At 41.8% G+C, this 17,582-nt stretch overlaps 1 protein-coding gene across 1 annotated transcript in view; it reads left to right on the plus strand.

The window, feature by feature from the left end:
• The window catches only part of CDK5RAP2 (CDK5 regulatory subunit associated protein 2), a 172,469-nt gene that overhangs the window by 48,671 nt on the left and 106,216 nt on the right, over positions 1-17,582 (plus strand). The gene's annotated exons all lie outside the window — the stretch shown is intronic.

Genomic DNA, 17,582 nt, shown 5'->3' on the forward strand with positions numbered 1-17,582 from the left:
CACACACACACACACACACACACACACACACAGAGTTGTTATCAAATTGAAAATACAGTTTCGTATCGTGCTTTTTTAAGTTTAATGTTCTCTGTCTGGTTTGTTGCCGTGTAATGAATGTTCTTCAAAAACAATTTTTTTGTGCCAGCATAATATTTCATCACTTGGATGTATTACAATTTATTTAACTAGTTCTTTTTTGAACGGCGTTTAGATTATTTTACTTTTTTTTTTTTTTTGCCTTATGACTTCTGCAGCAAACATCCTTGTACATAAATATTTATCTGCTGATTCTTCCTTTGTTGTTTTTTTTGAGATAGGGTCTCACTCTGTTTCCTGGGCTGTTCTTGAACTCCTGGGCTCAAGTGATCCTCCCACCTCAGTTTCCTGAGTAGCTGGGATTATAGGTGCATGCCACCATGCCCACCTCACCAATTATTCCTGATAGAGGTATAATAACTGGGCCAAAGAGTATGAATTTTTTAAGGACTGTTGTATAGATAAATTCAAATTGTTCTACAGAAAGATTATACCAGGTTTCTCTAGGTGATCTTTTTTATGACTGTACTCTATTTAGCATTGGGTATTAGCATTTAAAAATCCTCTCTGAATTTGGTAAGCTTATTAAATTTCAATTATGCTTAAACTTAAATATTCTGTGTCTTTTAATTTAATCCCTCCTGAGAACATAGCCTTGGTTCAATCAGGTAAGATGGGGGTCTGGGTCTGAGTGATCATTGCCATGCAAGTTAATTGAATTGTCTGCCTGAGATCCTGGGCCAGGCAGTCATTAGAGTAGAGGACTCAAAAGAGTACCAGTGGTTAGCTCTATGGTGCCTGCTGCTGATGGCACCAGGATCCAGAGGTTGAAATCCCAATGTTAACACTGAAGAAAGAATTGAAATGCAAATGTTTGTATATTTTAATAAAATTTTAACAAACATTAATGGGTCCATAAAGGAAATCTGGAAAAATTAGAAAATGGTAGCTATAATTCCACTACCCTAGCAAAATAACTCTGATTTTCTGTACTGCCATTCAGTCCTGGTGCACCTGGGCTCTTGGTCTAATCAGATTCTAAATACCATTCTGTCTTTGATCACTTAGTCTATCATAGGCACCATCTCATGGTGTAGGTTCCAGAACGATCATGTTGAATGCTGATGCATACTCTTTCACTGAATAGATTTCACATGATTTACTTAATAATCTCCTTTGTTGGACATTTTGGCTATTTAAATAATGCCACAGTGAACGTCTTTCGACATAAGGGTATTTTCTCTTGAAATCCCTAGGATAGATCCTGAGGAGTGAGATTACTGGGTCAGATAGTGCCTATATGTATATATATGTAAATACATATTTTTTGAGACAGAGTTTCACACTGTTGCCTAGACGGGAGTGCGGTGGCATGCTCATAACTCACTGCAGCCTCAAACTCCTGGGCTCAAGGGATCCTACTGCCTCACCCTCCTGTGTAGCTGGGACTTCTGGTGAATGCCACCATGCCCAGCTAATTTAATTTTTGTTTTTTGTGGAGACAGGGTCTGGCTGTGTTGCCCAGGCTGGTCTCAAATTCCTGGTCTCCAGTGATCTTTGCATCTTGGCCTCTGAAAGTGCTGGGATTACAGGTGTGAGACACTGCACCCAGCCAATATTTTATACTGGTTGGTTAATCATGTTGCCAAATTATTTGTCCAAAAGCCTGGCCCATTTTATGCTGCCACCAGCAATGTTAGAGTGCAGTAGTATATTGCATGTTATTAAAAGACCTGTTTCTCATATTTATTCAGTGTTATTGAACACACAGTGTATCTGGTTTAGATACTGATGGAATTACAATACGTAACTCCTGAAAGTTTTCTTTTTCTAAGGGAGGTGAAAATGCTATACAAGACAAAAAGCAAAACAATTTAAAATCCACAGCTAATTAATATAACCTATACTCAGTGCAAAAGATCGTGTGTGAAGCGGTAGTCAAGGAAATCTTCTAGGTGGGGCTGACACTTGAGAATGAGAGGGGTCAGATTTGAGTAGTGTGACTTTCTGTAGATGAGGTAAAGAAAAGGCTGGCCAGAGGGTCCATTTATACAGCTGCATGTTTCATAATCAATTCTTATATCCTTCACTATTAGATGACAATTTTTTTAGTTTAAAACAATTATCCCCCGTCCCCTACTGCTATTAATAATGTTTGTGTGGTAAAATTTGGAAGGCCGAGGATGAGGGGATGACACACACACACACGCGCGCGCGCGCACACACACACACACACTCTCTCTCTCTCTCTCTCATAGATAATATATAATATGTAGTTTTTTATATCATAACTTAGTCTTTGTAATCATTTGAGATGGCTGTATAATATCAAGCATATATACTGCAATTTCCTTAGGCATACCTCTGTTGTTAGACATTATTTGTTGGTTTCGTAATTTACTTATTCATGTAAACTCTGGTGCTTCTAGAAGAATTTTGGGCGGCTGTGGATAAAAAGATGTATTAATGCATAACATGTATACGTCTTCATATGGAGGTATTTGGCAAGGAATGGAAGGGGACTGTGATGGCAATAGGGCAGGGATTGGGGTGAGTATACTGTGGGTAGGACTTTCTTGTGAGTGATAGAAACCTAGCTTGAACTAAGTTTGGCAGAAAGGGAACTTGATTGCCTTGTGTAACTAAACTGCTGGAAGGACAGGGGCACTGGAAAACTGCCAAGACCAGACTCACTCTCTGAGAGCTGGCTTCTTTTTTTGCATCCATACTCCAGTTCCAAGAGGTTGGACTCATTGCCAGCCATGTTGGGATCACATCTTCCCAATTTATTGCAGAAGAAGAAGAAGGACTCCCACACTTTGCTGCCCTGGCTGGTTTCTTGTCAGGATGGCCAGATGGGTGATGTACTGAGAACCCCAATTTGGGTCACATGTTCATTGTGCCTTGGCAGAAGGGTGTGTGTGTGTGTGTGTGTGTGTGTGTGTGTGTGTGTGTATAACATCATTGGCAGCCTCCCCTAGAACCACATGTTTGGAAGGGGATGAGCAGGTACCCAGAGAAAGTGGTATTTTGTTTCAAGGCACTGGGCAGACCAAAAGTAGCTGTATACTCTAAATGCTTTCCTCAGGTGAGCATGCCGGTGACTCAGGCTTCCTGGCATCTCATCGTGACTACCTTTATACATCAAGTTACATACATGTTTCCAACAAGATGATTTGGCCACGGTTTCCTTCTTTTTGTATAGATATTGCATCACAGTCGTATCTCTAGTTAACTTTTTTATAGTCTAAGAATTTGATGTGTGCATCTCACATGACTGTTTTACACCAGGACTTGGGAGTACTGGCTTACTCAGAGCCTGAGGAAACATGGTGGGGTGGTGCCTTTGCCTTATGGCGCTAGGATAAATGCACAGGTGGAGCATAATACACTAGCCTTGCATAACTTCCCAACTTGTTTCTGGTAACTAGGCTCCTTATTTAACTGGAGTGCCTCCCACTCACCAGCTGCTACAGGTGTTGCTTTTGGATTGAAACAGAAAAACCTAGACCTTTTGTGATGTTTCTGTCCTGGCAAAAGAAAGGAATCCATTCATACATTCAGCAACGTTGAACACTTTGTGCAAGTCCTCTACTAGACAAGGAGAAAATACCATAATAGGGACATGAACAAACTACCACAGGAGCACAGAGAAAGGAAGTGGCTTGCAGGAGCAGGGAAGGCTCCTGGGGAAAGTAACTTTTGAACTGGTTCTGAAGTTTGAGCTAGAGGTTAATAGATAGGCAAGGGAGAGGAGGGTTTTGTGTAGAAGGCAAAGGTTTAGAGGTTGGAGAGGGTATGGTGATTTTGGGGAAGAAGAGTTTGGGGCCGCAGTGAAGGGTGGTTCCTCTAGGGATGTGTCAGGAGATGAACCTGAGAGATGTTGGCTTGTGGAGAGCCTTGGATGCAGAGTCTGGGCACCTGGATTTGAGGTGTAGGCAAGGGGCCCCGGGCGGGGTAGGGGTTGGGTATGCCAGTCAGAGGACTGACAGCATCAGATTTGCAGTTTAGAAAGACTAGTCTGAGGGATGTCTAGAGGATGGATTGCTGAGGGAAAGCCAGGAAACAAGAGGAGAAAAGGCTTTTCCTTAACACATAAGTCAGGCTCTGAGAGGTCAGGGTTATGGGGGAAAAGAAAAGGAACCTATTTCTTTGTAATGGGGTTGCTCAGCTGTGGCTTGTAGGGCTTGACTTGGTGCATATTCAATGCTTCATCCACGAGGACTCTAGGATGTTCACCTTTGGGTCCCTTTCATGTTTACTCAAACTTTGCTGCATCCCACAGGTAGGATAAAGAAAACATTGATAAGAACAACATCCAAAACACAGGTCTTGTTCTCAATTCACGTTCAGCTCAACCCTCATTGTCTCTTTGGTTGCTATTCAGAGTGGTAGAAATAAAGCAGGTATGATCCTCAGGGGTAGATTGTACTTTACAGTTTATAAAGATTGCCTGTGTGCCCACGTGATGCTCCCAGCCTTGGGTTTGGGCGTAGAAAATGTTTTTCCCATTTTACAGATTAATCTGTGCCTCAGAATTTACATTGCTCGGTCATCGTTACGTAGATGGTGATATGTATGCGACATGGATTCAGGTCTATGGACTCTATCTAATTTCAGGACTTTGCTAAGATACTACACTGTTGCTATGCCAAACCATCAGTAATTATGTTGAGAATACTGTGCTTTTGGCAGAAAGGAAGATTGGTATATTTTCAGCTTTTCAACAGACCAGAATAATACATTCTCAAGAACACCCAACTTGAAGTATTCTGGCTAATTGAAGCTGTAAACATTGTAATTTGTTCCTTTTGTGTTTCAAAAATACTTGCAGAGGTTTATAGAAAGTCATAAGATTAAATGAAATTAAAAATAAAGGCTTTAGGGTCAAGGAAAAGTAAGAGTGACTGGCAAAATGGAACCAGAATGAGTATTTTAATTCATTCATTTGAGACAGGGTCTTACTCTGTCACTCAGGCTGTTGTGTAGTGGCATGATCCTAGCTCACTGCAGCCTAAACCTTCAGGCTCAAGTAATCCTCCTGTCTCAGCCTCGAGGAGATAGGACTATAGACATGCACTACCACACCTGGCTAATTTGTTAAATTTTTGTAGAGAAAGGGTTTTGCTATGTTGCCCAGACTGGTCTTGAATTCCTGGCCTCAGGCAATCCTTCTACCTCAGCCTCCCGAAGTGTTAGGATTATAGGTGTGAGCCACTGTGCCTGACCCAGAGTGAGTATATAAAAATGCACACTGTGGCTGGGCACGGTGGCTCATGCCTGTAATCCCAGCACTTTGGGAGGCCGAGGTGGGTGGATTGCCTGAGGCAAGGAGTTCAAGACCAGCCTGGTCAACATGGTGAAACCCTATCTCTACTAAAAATAAAAAATTAGCTGGGTGTGGTGGCACCCAGCTACTTGGGTAGTCCCAGCTACTTGGGAGGCTGAGGCAGGAGAATCGCTTGAACCTGGGAGGCAGAGGTTTCAGTGGGCCAAGATGGTGCCACTGCACTCCAGTCTGGGTGACAGAGGGAGACTCTGTCTCAGGAAAAAAAAAAAAAGTACATGTTGTGATATCCTTCACAGTGCTAAAGAGGGGGACTTATAATTCAACTGGTAGTTCCTGGCAGGGAAAGCAAAAAGAGAAAATCAGTTACAAGGTCTCCAGTGTCTGTAAGAGGAACATGTCAAGTGAAAGGATGGCTTTTGCTGGCACTGACGCCCAAGGAAAGAATTGCCTCTGGTGGGCTATTATAAAGAGTACTTTGAGCAGTTTATAGCGTCTTCAACAATACCCCATTCAACAAAAGCTATTCTGCACGGGGCAGATCAATGTTATCCAAGTCAGTAAGTTTGTAAGTAGGTTTTCTGGGACTATATCTAGCTGTTTCCCATTATTCTCTTTTTTTGGACAAGAACTACAAAATCAGTTGGAAATGCTGCAGCTCTGTTTTACAGATGAGCCCTGACCTAAAGCCTATATACAGGATCCAGATCAAGCAGTCCTGGTTTTTGTAGCATTCCTTGAATTTTGATGGTAAGCCAATCATTACTCTTGGATGTGATCAAACCATCCTTTGCTCATGCCAACAACATTTATTGCCAGTCTCATTATGCCTGTTCTTTAGCATTTTGTAGGGAGGCAATTTTTTACTGAAAATTCAGCTTGGTTCAGAGGCTTATGAATTCACTGTGTCTGGTTGTGCATGAACACTGAGAAGTTGAGCCCCGAGAGTCAGTTCTCCATGTTTGTTTGTTTTAATTGCCTGTGATTGCAGTGACCTAGTGCCAGTTGACTCAGCATGTGTTGTAATTTGCAGTTTTTTGTTTATTCAATACAAATTTATGGAGTACTTGTAACGATATTGTTAGGCTCTGGTGAATACAAGCTTTGGTTTTTACTTTGGGAATCTTATTTACAATGAAGAAGGTCAAAAAGTGAGGATCACAGATAGATCCCCTGTATTGTAGTATACCTCCTTGCTGCCAAAGGGGCCCATATCCCTTCAAGGAAATTCAGGAGACCTTTGCAAAAACAAACAAAAAACCTGTTGTTCCCAAGTCTATGCCCCAGCTGTGATGTTTAAAGTGGCCTACTCTTGAGGTTAGTAACAGGGATGCTGCTTGGATCCTCACATCTTTGCCTTCATTTGATACATTGTCAGAGCCAGAGACCTGGGCTCTCCTTTTAGTGTGTGTGAGTGTGCACACATGCATGAATGTGTGTGTTTGGTGAAGGGTGAGAGAAATCTTTATTTTAGGTGCACTCTCTCTGGTTCAGGTGCTTGGTATTCTACTCAGGGTGGGTGCGAGAGAGAAGCAAGCTAAAGTTTTTTTGTTCTCCTTTATAAGCAACATATATTAGACATTGGCTTAGTTGTATTCCCCAGACTGTTTCAGAATGCTTTCATCTGTTATGAGACCTGTCATCTGCTACCCTGACAAGTGTGTGCTTCAGTACCTGGGCACTTAGCTCTGTGGGGATGCATTTGCTGGCTAAAGCCCAAAAATCTCATTAAAGTTGTACCTGTCACCCAGCTGGCTAATCCCATGTGCTTTGACAGGAGTGGGTTTAATTTCAGGGTAGTTCAGCCTGAACCTCCCAGTTCTCACATGTGCTCATTGATGGATATCTCCAAATGAGATCGTGACAGCATTTAGAACATCTTTTGGTAAATCAGAATCAAAACATGGCATTTGGAGACAGTGTCTCTACAGGCTGGTTGGTTAGGGCTAAGACCACAGACCTGAGATAGTATGTTTTTTACTAAGGGCCAAAGCTCTCCTCTTGCCCTAAATATATATATGTGTGTGTGTGTGTGTGTATAAATGAATTAGGTGTGAAGATTTTGAGTTGGTATCTTTATAGAATAATGTGCAGTTTAAATGACCTATGTTGGAAGAAGTACTATCTTTGCAAATTCCAGTTTCTTATGAGAGAGGCTGAAGGCAGAAACACTGGAGTCAAACTGGTTTGGAGTCCTGGCTCCATTACTTACTAGTTGTTGAACTGTGAACCAGCAAATTTGCCTCTTTGAAGCATAGTATGCCCATTTCTTATCAGAGTAATAGTGGTTAGTTGTTAGGTTTATCTGAGAGAGGGAGTGACACTTAGCATAATACTTGACACATCATAAATGAGCAATAATTGGTAGCTATTTTGATGATGATGCCTTGGCCTGGGGCACTAGAAACTTAGCAATTTCAGTGGCCATCTTTGGAACAGCGGAAAATAGTTCTCAACTTGGGTTGCAATCTCAGCTTCACTTACAAGTGCTTAACTTCTAAGCCAACAGCTTAAACTTGCTAAACTTATGTTCACTCCCCTAAAATGGGGTTGATTATATCTATTTTAGGATTAAACAAATGAATAGTAAAATGTAACGTGTGAGAAAATGCCTACCATGGTTCCTGGCACAGAGAAGTTGATGCTCAGTGTATCTGATTCCTTCTTTTCTGTCCTGTTTTCCTGCTTTTAATTGTGTGGCAGGTACTGGCTCAGGACTTTGAATGACAAATCATCACCTGCTGGAATCTACCAGATGCTGTTGATTAATAAATGTTGTCTTCCCTTTTACCAGCCAAGTCACCAAAGCTATAAATTTCTTCCTTGATCAACAGTAACCTCTCTGAAGAAAGTGCTTGTCTGTTCCTTTCCAGCTGATTGATCCCTCTAGGATGAGGAGTTGGAGCACTCTTCTGTTGAGAAACCGCACCTGGGGCTGCTGTTAAAGCTGCTTTAAAAGGCTGTCCCCAACAGTTTTCATATGGAATTGCCGTAATCTCCATGGAGCACAAACAGGGAGACTTTCCCTTATGTCACCTTCTCATTTTATCATTTCTGTGCCAGGCTCTGTCCTGGTCCCTAGTAGTCCAGGACTGAATCAAATCATACACAGTTTCTGAAGGAATCTAGTGAAGAAAAAGCATAGACATACAAAGAGCTAATTAAAATATAGCATGATAAGTCCTAATAGTGGGATGGACTGCGCTTTGGAAGTGCAGAGAATGGAAGTGTGCTAAGAGGCTAGAAAAGAAGGGAGGGAAGGCTTCACAGAGGAAGTGGATTTGAGCTGAGACTTGAAGGATAGGTAGCTGTTTGCCTGGGGGAATGGGAGGTGGGAATGCATTCCTGGTAGCAGGAAGGCCTGTGCCAAGGTTTGGGGTCCATGAATGAGCCTGGCTCATGGGGAACAGTGAGTGGGGCTGGAGGAGGGGGCAACTGGTGAAAGCTGCATCAAGCCCTTTGCTCAGAATTTGTGCAGTCATCACAGCTAGTACCATACTGTTAGGTGAGGCACATGTTTGTTAGTTCTTTATGCCAAGGACTGTTTCATGGTGGTGGCCTCCAAGTTTTTTTTCCTCCAGCATATGAATTGTTTGTTTGAATGAACTGTTACGGAGAGAAGACACAAAAGTGGAGCTGCTCAGGGTGAAGTGAGGTAGGAGGCCTGGCACCCACCTCCCTGCATCATCTGTTTCCACCACAGTCCCCAGGAGCAATGAGGCTCCACAAAATGTGACTTGAACACCACTCTCACCTACTAATTCTGGAAATTCTCCTTATATCACAGAGTACCTCTTCCTCATTAAGATTGTGGAAAAATTTCCTTTGTATATTTACAGGTAACCACTGAGCACTTTGACAAGCTTTCTTGCAGTGAAACCTGATAAGGTGGAAATTTGATGGATGAGAACCTTCTCATTCTCCATCTGGCCAGAGATAAAACAAAACTAGCAGGCTGGAGGAGGAAGTGTGAGGGCTTGGCCTTTCATTTCTAATGTGATTCTAGGATTTTAGGACATGTTATTTTTCAAACAATGCAGTTAATTTTTTTTTTTTTTTTAGTCAGCCAGTCTGCTCTAAGAGAGCCCTGCTATGCAGAGGCAGCTCTCAGCCCAGTGCTGGTCTGGAGTGCACCTGTGAATCTTAAGGGAAAATTGCCCATTAGTGTAGAAATTGAGGCCATTAGTTGACATCATCATACAGGTCTTGCTGTGGCAGCACTGACTTTAAATTAAGGCGGTAGTCTGGTATAGGATAGGATTCTTTTTTTTTTTTTTTCCCCTGTGTAAACCCGTTGTTCAGAAGCAAATAAAACAGATGCACCCAGGGGGGCTTTGCAGATTCCTTAGGATGGTGGTTTTTTGTATTGAAATCAAATATGATTTTCTATGTTCTTCCCTAAGCTACCGAGTCAATTTCTAGAGGAAGGCCCAAGAACATGTAGTTAGAGGATACTGATATCCAATCAGGTTTGGGTATTCCTAATCCTAGAGCTTTTTGGGTTTGGCTTGTAAAACCACTGGCATAGTAAAAAGAATATAGGTAGACCTGGTTTCAAATCCTGCTTCCACTACTTTTTACCTATGTTACTTTGGTTAAGTTGCTTGAAGTCTCTGAACTTCAGTTTTCTGATTGGTAAAATTGGTATAATTAAAATACAGACATCCCTCAGGAGATATTAGAGATTGGAATAAAGCGAGTCATATGAATTTTTTGGTTTTCCAGTGAATATAAAAGTTACGTTAATACTATACTGTGGCCTATTATGTGTGCAACAGCATTATGTCTAAAATAACAACATACATACCTGAATTAAAAATACTTTACTGCCAAAAATACTAATGATCGTCAGAACCTTTAGCTAGTTGTAATCGTTGTTGGTGGAAGGTCTTGCCTCAATGTTAATGGCTGCTGACTGATCAGGGTGGTGGTTGCTGCAAGAATAAAGTTTGCCACCTTGATTAAGTCTTCCTTTCACAAAATATTTCTCTATGGCATGTGATGCTGTTTGTAGCATTTTACCCACAATAGAACTTCTTTCAAAACTGGAGTCAGTCCTCTCAAACCCTGCTACTGCTTTATCAACCAAGTTTACATAATATTCTAAGTCTTTTGTTGTCATTTCAACAATGTTCACGGCATCTTGAGATGAAGAAGATTCCATCTCATCAAACTACTTTCTTTGCCCATTCATAAGAAGTAATTCCATATTTGTTCAAACTTTATCATGAGATTGCATTGCAGTCTCATCCTGAGATTCAGTTCAGTCACATCTTCAGACTCCACTTCTAGTTCTCTTGCTATTTTCACCTTATTAGCAGTGAAGTGAAGTCTTGAATCCCTCAAAGTCATCCATGAGGGTTGGAATCAGATTCTTCCAAACTCCTGTAATGTTGGTATTTTGACCCTTTTAATGAATCACAAATGTTCTTAAGGGCATTTGGAATAATGAATCCTTTCCAGAAGCTTTTCAGTTTACTTTGCCCAGATCCATCAGAGGAATCACTCTTTACAGATGTATTTCTTAAAGACTTGAAAAGTTAAAATTACTCCTTGATCTGTGGGTTGCAGAATGCATGTTGTGTTAGCAGGCGTGAAAACAACATTCATCTTCTTGTACATCTCCATCAGAGCTCTTGGATGACCAGGTAATATTTTAAAAGCAGTAATATTTTAAAAGGAATCTTTGTTTCTGAACAGTAGGTCTCAACAGTGGGCTTGAAATATTCAGTAAACCTTGCTTTAAACAGATGTATTGTCATTTAGGCTTTGTTGCTCCATTGTAGAGCACAGATAGAGTAGATGTAGCATAATTTTTAAGGAGTTCTGGAATCGTAAGTGAGCACTGGCTTCCAGTTAAAGTTACCAGCTGCATTAGCCCCTTCCTTATTAGCCCCTCATAAGGAAGTCACTCTGTCCTTTGAAGTTTTGAAGCCAGACATTGACTGCTCCACTCTAGCTATGAAACTCCTAGATGGCATCTCCTTCCAATGTAAGGCTGTTTCATCTGCATTGAAAACCTGTTGTTTAGTGTAGCTACCTCCATCAGTTATCTTAGATCTCTTGGATAACTTACTGCAGCTTCTACATCAGCACTTGTAACTTTACCTTGCACTTTTATGTTACTTAGATGACTTATTTCCTTAAACCTCAGGAACCAATCTCTGCTAGCTTCAATTTTTCTTTTTTCTTTTTGCAGCTTCTTCACCTCTCTCAGCCCTCATAGAATTGAATAGAGTTAAGGCTTTGCTCTGGATTAGACTTTGGCTTAAGGGAATGTTGTGACTGATTTGATCTGTTCATACCACAACTTTCTCCACATCAGCAAGGCTGTTTAGCTTTCTTACCATTCATATGTTCACTGGAGTGGCACTTTTAATTTCCTTCAGTAACTTTTTCTTTGCATTCACAATTTGGCTAACTGGTGCAAGAGGCCTAGCTTTTGGCTGTATTGACTTTTGACATGCCTTTCTCACTAAGCTTAATCATTTCTAGCTTTTGATTTAAAGTGAGAGACACGTGACTCTTCCTTTCACTTGAACACTTAGAGGCCACCATGGGGTTATTCACTGGCCTAATTTCAATTTTCTTGTATCTTAGGGCATGGAGAGGCCTGAGGAGAGGGAGGGAGACAGAGGAATGGCCAGTTGGTGGAGCACTCAGAACACACTTTTATCCGTTAAGTTTGCTGTCTTATATGGGTGTGATTTGAGGCACTGCTAAACAATTGGAATAGGAATATCAAAGATTACTGATCACCATAACAGATACTAATAGTGAAAAAGTTTGAAATATTGCAAGAATTACCAAAAGGCGACACAGAGACATGAAATGAACACATGCTGTTGGAAAAATGATGCTGACACACTTGGTTGATATAGGGTTGCTGCAGACCTTCAGTTTGTAAAATACAGAATCTCTGTGAAGTGCAGTAGAGCAGAGCACAATGAAATGAGCTATGCCTGTACCCTGCTTCATAGGGTTGTGAGAGTTGAATGAGGTGATAGATAAAGTGCCCAGCACTCTCCTAAATGTCACAGAGTTTGTAGAAGAAAATGTCAGGTGGTATTTTATGATGATTGTTGACAGCCTGAGTAATCAAATTGGGCTTTGTGGAAGAGGTGGCACTTGAATTGGGCCTTGAAGGATAGTGTGCTTTCTCTAGGTGGAACTGGAGGGAATTCATACTTTTTCCGGGGGAGGGGACTGGTAGATACAGGCAGAGAGCCTGAAAGTATGTTAATTAAATGGTTGGGTGAAGGGGACTGGTTGCAGATAAAGCTGAAATGTAAGCTGAAGCCCCCTAGTAGGAGCCTTGAGTAGACTCCTTGTAGAGTAGCTTCATTCTGCAGTTAACTTGGAGTCACTGAAGGATGCCAAGCAGAGACGTAACGATCAGAGGTCTACATGTGGTTTGGTGGCGTGAACCGAGAAGCAGCGAGACCAGTTAGGAAGCTGTTGCAGTTGACTAGCTGGGAGCTGAGTTCTGAAGAAGGCGGAGGCAGTAGGATGTGGGGTGGGGAGCTGTCTGGCGGAAGGAATACTTTTCTGAGTACTGCAGCGTCTATCCTTCTTCCTTTCTAATTAAGGAAGGAGGAGTTACTAATCTGAGTGATGCGAGTTCAGGATATTTTGGGGGCCATCCTTGTTAATGGGTGAGTTATAAGAACCTAAGTTCCAGATTCTTTTGCCTTCTTGCTCTGACCTAGCCAGGCCTAGCCTTTGCTGGACAGGCCGACTCCCTCATTTCCTCATCAGTCATCTTTGTGCACTTCTACTTCTACTTGAGTAAGAGGACTTGGGTAGCTCCCTAAGCTGCATACACCCTCCCTTTTCCCAAACAGTAACAACAACTACCCATAACCCTTAATTTTATCAGAAAGCACTTATCTGGATATGAGATTGTTGCAGAATTGTACTTTGATTCCCATTCTGCTATTGTTGTGTATAACTCCTTTGAGAACTCTGGGGATAACAGGAGTGATCGACAGGGCAGGATTTGGACACTCTTGGCTGTGAAAAGCACCAAATCCTCACTTTTCATCTCCTAGGTGTTCTATGTTGAGGGTGTGCCGCACCTTGAGACCTGGGTTAACTGTTGGATGACAAGGTGCCTGTGAGACGGAGGGGCAAGATCTGAACCTTGTGGTGAGGTGGGGGTGGTGGTGGTGATGCCATGACCATGTGAGGAAACTGGGTAGTGAGGATCAGCCTGTGGGTTGTATGTGGGGACAGAGGGAGGTGAGACGGCTTCATTTGCTCTGTACTAGCTTCTATACTGGGCACCCATTGAGCATTCTCTCGTCCAGCCCTCCAAGGACCCTGGGAGTTTGCATTATTACCTTCATTTACCGGAAAGGAAACACTCAGAAAGATTTAAGTTATCTATGTCTGGTCACACTGCTAGTTAGCAGTAGAGGCAGGATTCAAAACTAGGGCTGTCTGTTTTCACAGTCCAGGAATATCGAAGGAGGTTTGGAAAAACCACCCAAGATGATCAATTTTCAGTTCTGATTGTTGTTCTCAGGCAAGACATGCCATCTCCATGCCTCCCCAGAACATTTATTAGAACCCCACTGGTGGCAAGTGCATGAGCCTGTCAGCCGTCTTTGTGTTGCCATGGCAGCCACTGTTCTTCAGGGCCACCTCCGCACACAAACCTGCCACCCCACCATGGTCATTTTACTTTAAACCTTCTTTGACTGCTCTTCACATGAGGTTCAAGGTGCTTGGTTCTGCCCCATTCATTAGTAGGAGGGCCTCAATCTCAGGCTAGAGAGTCCATCAATCCAAGTCCTTAAGAAATGATAAATTAATTTCAGGTATTGGAATTATTGGCTAGTGGAAGCCTATGTCACAGAGTGGTTTTATGTTTTCTTTAGCATTAACAATAGCACATATGGGTGGAAAAAGCACAGAATTTGGGGTCACACTGACTGGGGTTTGAACTTCAGCACTAGAACTTACTAGAGCTTTTGTAAAGCTTTGTGAAAATCTCTCAACCTCTGTGGGCCTTAGTTCTCTTTCTGTAAAAACAGGATTAATAATACTTACCATGTAGGCGGTCATTAGGGTTGGAGATATTTTATGTAAAAATGCCTTGGCCTGTGCGTGGTTCATAGCTGGTTCTCAGTAAATGGTGGTTTCCATAACTAATGAGTAAAATAAGAGAAGCGGTCTATACTCTTCGGTATCCTAACTTTCCCCAGGATCCTGATGATGCTGTGGGCCCTCTACTTGCCCCCCCACCCCAAATGTACACACACACAAATTTGCGTAGGATACCTGGCCCAGTCAATGGTCCTTAGGTTAAGAACTCCTAATCTTGGGGAATCACAGAACTACATGTCCTTTGTGGAATTCTGTAACAGGTCATTTTCATGTTGTCAACTCTGTTAGGGGATTTGTGGGAGAAATGTGGCACATTAGTATCCCTTATCGCTTAAGCCATGTAAGACGTTCTTAACCTAGGTAGCTGAATTAAAAATTAAAAGGAAATTAAAAGGAGAATGGAATAAATGGTTGCTGAATACATATACATGCACTGGAACTTGAACCAGACATCAAAATATGGGTCTGATAGTTGTTTGTATAGAGGAGGAAACTGAATCTCGGAAATGAGGTAAGTGGACCTGTAATTACTGTGCACAGGAAAAGTGCACACTCTTTACTCAGCATGATACATGAACATTTTTAGAATTAACGGGTATGCACGATCTTTCTAGGATGACATACACATTTATTGTGAATTTAAAGGTGTACCTAAATGTCTGGCTTAACACAGGTTTTATAGGTATTCTTCACAGCATTTTTCAGGGGAAGATTTCTAAAAGTGAGTGTTAGATGTACATTAAGTGAATTGGGATCATTGCGTTAGTGAGTCATGCAAAAGAGATCTAAACCATGGTGTGGAGGCAAACTGAGAAGATTCGGAATGAGAGAGACCTGGAATAAGGCAGGTGCTGTCCCTTGGTGACGGTGATCTTAGGCAAATGACCTGTCTCAGCCTGTTTCCTCATTCATAAAATGGGAGTAGTCCCATCCATCTCATTGCTTGATTCATTCAGTCATCCAACAGATGCTTACTGAGTGCTTTCTTGGTTATCTATTGCTGCATAACAAATTACCCCAAAATGTGGTATCTTAAAACAACAATCATTTCGTTATACCTCATGAGTTTGTGAGCCAAGGACTTGGGCAGGGCATAGCTGGGTTTTCTGCTCCAGGTGGCCCAGGTTACTCATGGTCTTCAGCTGGTGGATGGGGTGGGCTGGAGGGTTCATGATTTTTTCACCCCCATGTCTGGTACCTTGTCGGGGATGGCTGGAAAGAACAGAAACTGACACAGTATCACTTCTGCCATATTCTCATGGTCACAGCAGGTGCTACGCTGCCCAGATTCAATAGGGGGGACGTAGAGTCCACACCTCTTAATGGAAGGAAAGTCAAATAATTTATGGCTGTGTTTAATCTGCCACAGTGTCTGCCATGTGCCAGGTACCATTCTAGGTGCTGGAGATATAGCAGCCAACAAAATACACAAAACTCTCTGCCGGAATTTGCATTCTGGTGGGAAAACTGTAAGCAAAATACACATATAAATTAAATACTATATTAGGAGATACCATGGGGTACAATGGTGCAGGGAAGGAATATGGAGAATAGGGTGGATGGTCAGGGAAGACTGGTCTGAGAAGATGATGGTTGAGCACTCACTTGAAGAAAGTAAGGGAGCAACCTGGCGAACTTTCCAGATAGAGAGAGCAGCAGGCTTAAGGGCTCTGACCTGGTGTGTAAGAGGAATGGCAAGACAGCCAGGGTTGCTGGAGAAGAACTGGTTGGGGAGAGCCACAGGAGAAGAGGCCAGCTGGTGGGGGCCTTGTGGGTCATCCTATGTTGTGAAGAGTAAATACGTCATTATGAAAGTGGCTAGCTCCTTGCCTGGAACAATGGTAGGCTGTTGACACACAGTAGCTTCTATTATTGATAGAACTCAGATGTGGGAGCTCCCAGGTGTAGGAACTTTCAGATATGGGAGTTCCCAGCACCCGCCTTACTCCACTCAGTACCTACTCTTTAGCCACAGTTGCTCTTCTGGCACTGGTGGTATTGACTGTTTCTGAGCAGTCACTGGCCAGCAAAACACAATCAGGAAGGCAAAAACATGATGATAATCAGCCTCATAATCAGCCTCTTCTCTAATAGCGTTAGTATGGTAGCTAGACCTTGCCTTGGTAGATTTTGTAATGTAGGGTGAAAATGAGCTTGTGTGTGTATGTTTGTGTATGTACACCTTGGGTGATTCTTGAGAGATCAGCTTTTCATTATGACTCTCCTTGAAACTATTTTCATTCATGGCCCACAAGGACAATTTGTACAAGGAGAAATTCAAACAATAGTCAAATATATAGAAGCATGATTGGCAATCAAAGAATGCAAATTCAAAGACTTGTGAAGAACCTTTTTATACCAATTAAATTAGCAAACATTTAAGAAAATATCAGTGCTGGTGAGGATGTGGTAAAACAAAAAACTCCCACTTGGTGATTGCATTTTTGCCACTGTTTTTTTGGAAGGAAGTTTGTCACTTTATAGAAAGAATCCTGAAAACATGCTTATCCTTTGGCCTAGTAATTCTACTTTTGGGGATTTAGCCTAAGAAAACAAATCAGAAGTTAGAAAAAAAACTTGTTTTATGCTCACAGCTATTCTTTGTTGTATTTTCTGTACTAGCAAACCGTTGGTGACAGTGGGAAAGTAGTTAAGTGACCTAAGAGACATGCATTAAAATTGGTAAGCATAAAGATCATGTGGTATAATCATGTGGTATGATCATGTGGTATCTTTTGCTTTAGGCACAGCCTCACCACCTGTCCCGCCTTCCTTTAGACTAAAAGGATGAGCAGAGCCAAGTTGGAAGCTCCATATTATAGCAGCTCTCTAGACCTTTCTCATCTCTGTACTTTAAATGAAACAAAACAAAAAACTTTTCTTGACTTTATACTCTTAAACTTCTCTTGTTATTTAATTGTTCTTTTATGTCATCATTATTTAATTGCTCTATGCTCTTTGTAAGCCATAGTATAATGGAGTAAAGTGAAATAGGGTAAAGTCCATACCAAACTTAAAACTGTATAAAAATTAGGGCTGCAGATGGACAAGAACTGAAAGGAGTCACCTACTGTTTGAAAATGGTTTAATATATTGCCATGACTGTATTTTGGGGGAGTGTTTTTATTCTTTAGCTTTAGAATTC

The sequence above is a fragment of the Mandrillus leucophaeus genome, unplaced genomic scaffold (genome assembly GCF_000951045.1).
Source record: "Mandrillus leucophaeus isolate KB7577 unplaced genomic scaffold, Mleu.le_1.0 Scaffold354, whole genome shotgun sequence".
Lineage (NCBI taxonomy): Eukaryota > Metazoa > Chordata > Mammalia > Primates > Cercopithecidae > Mandrillus > Mandrillus leucophaeus.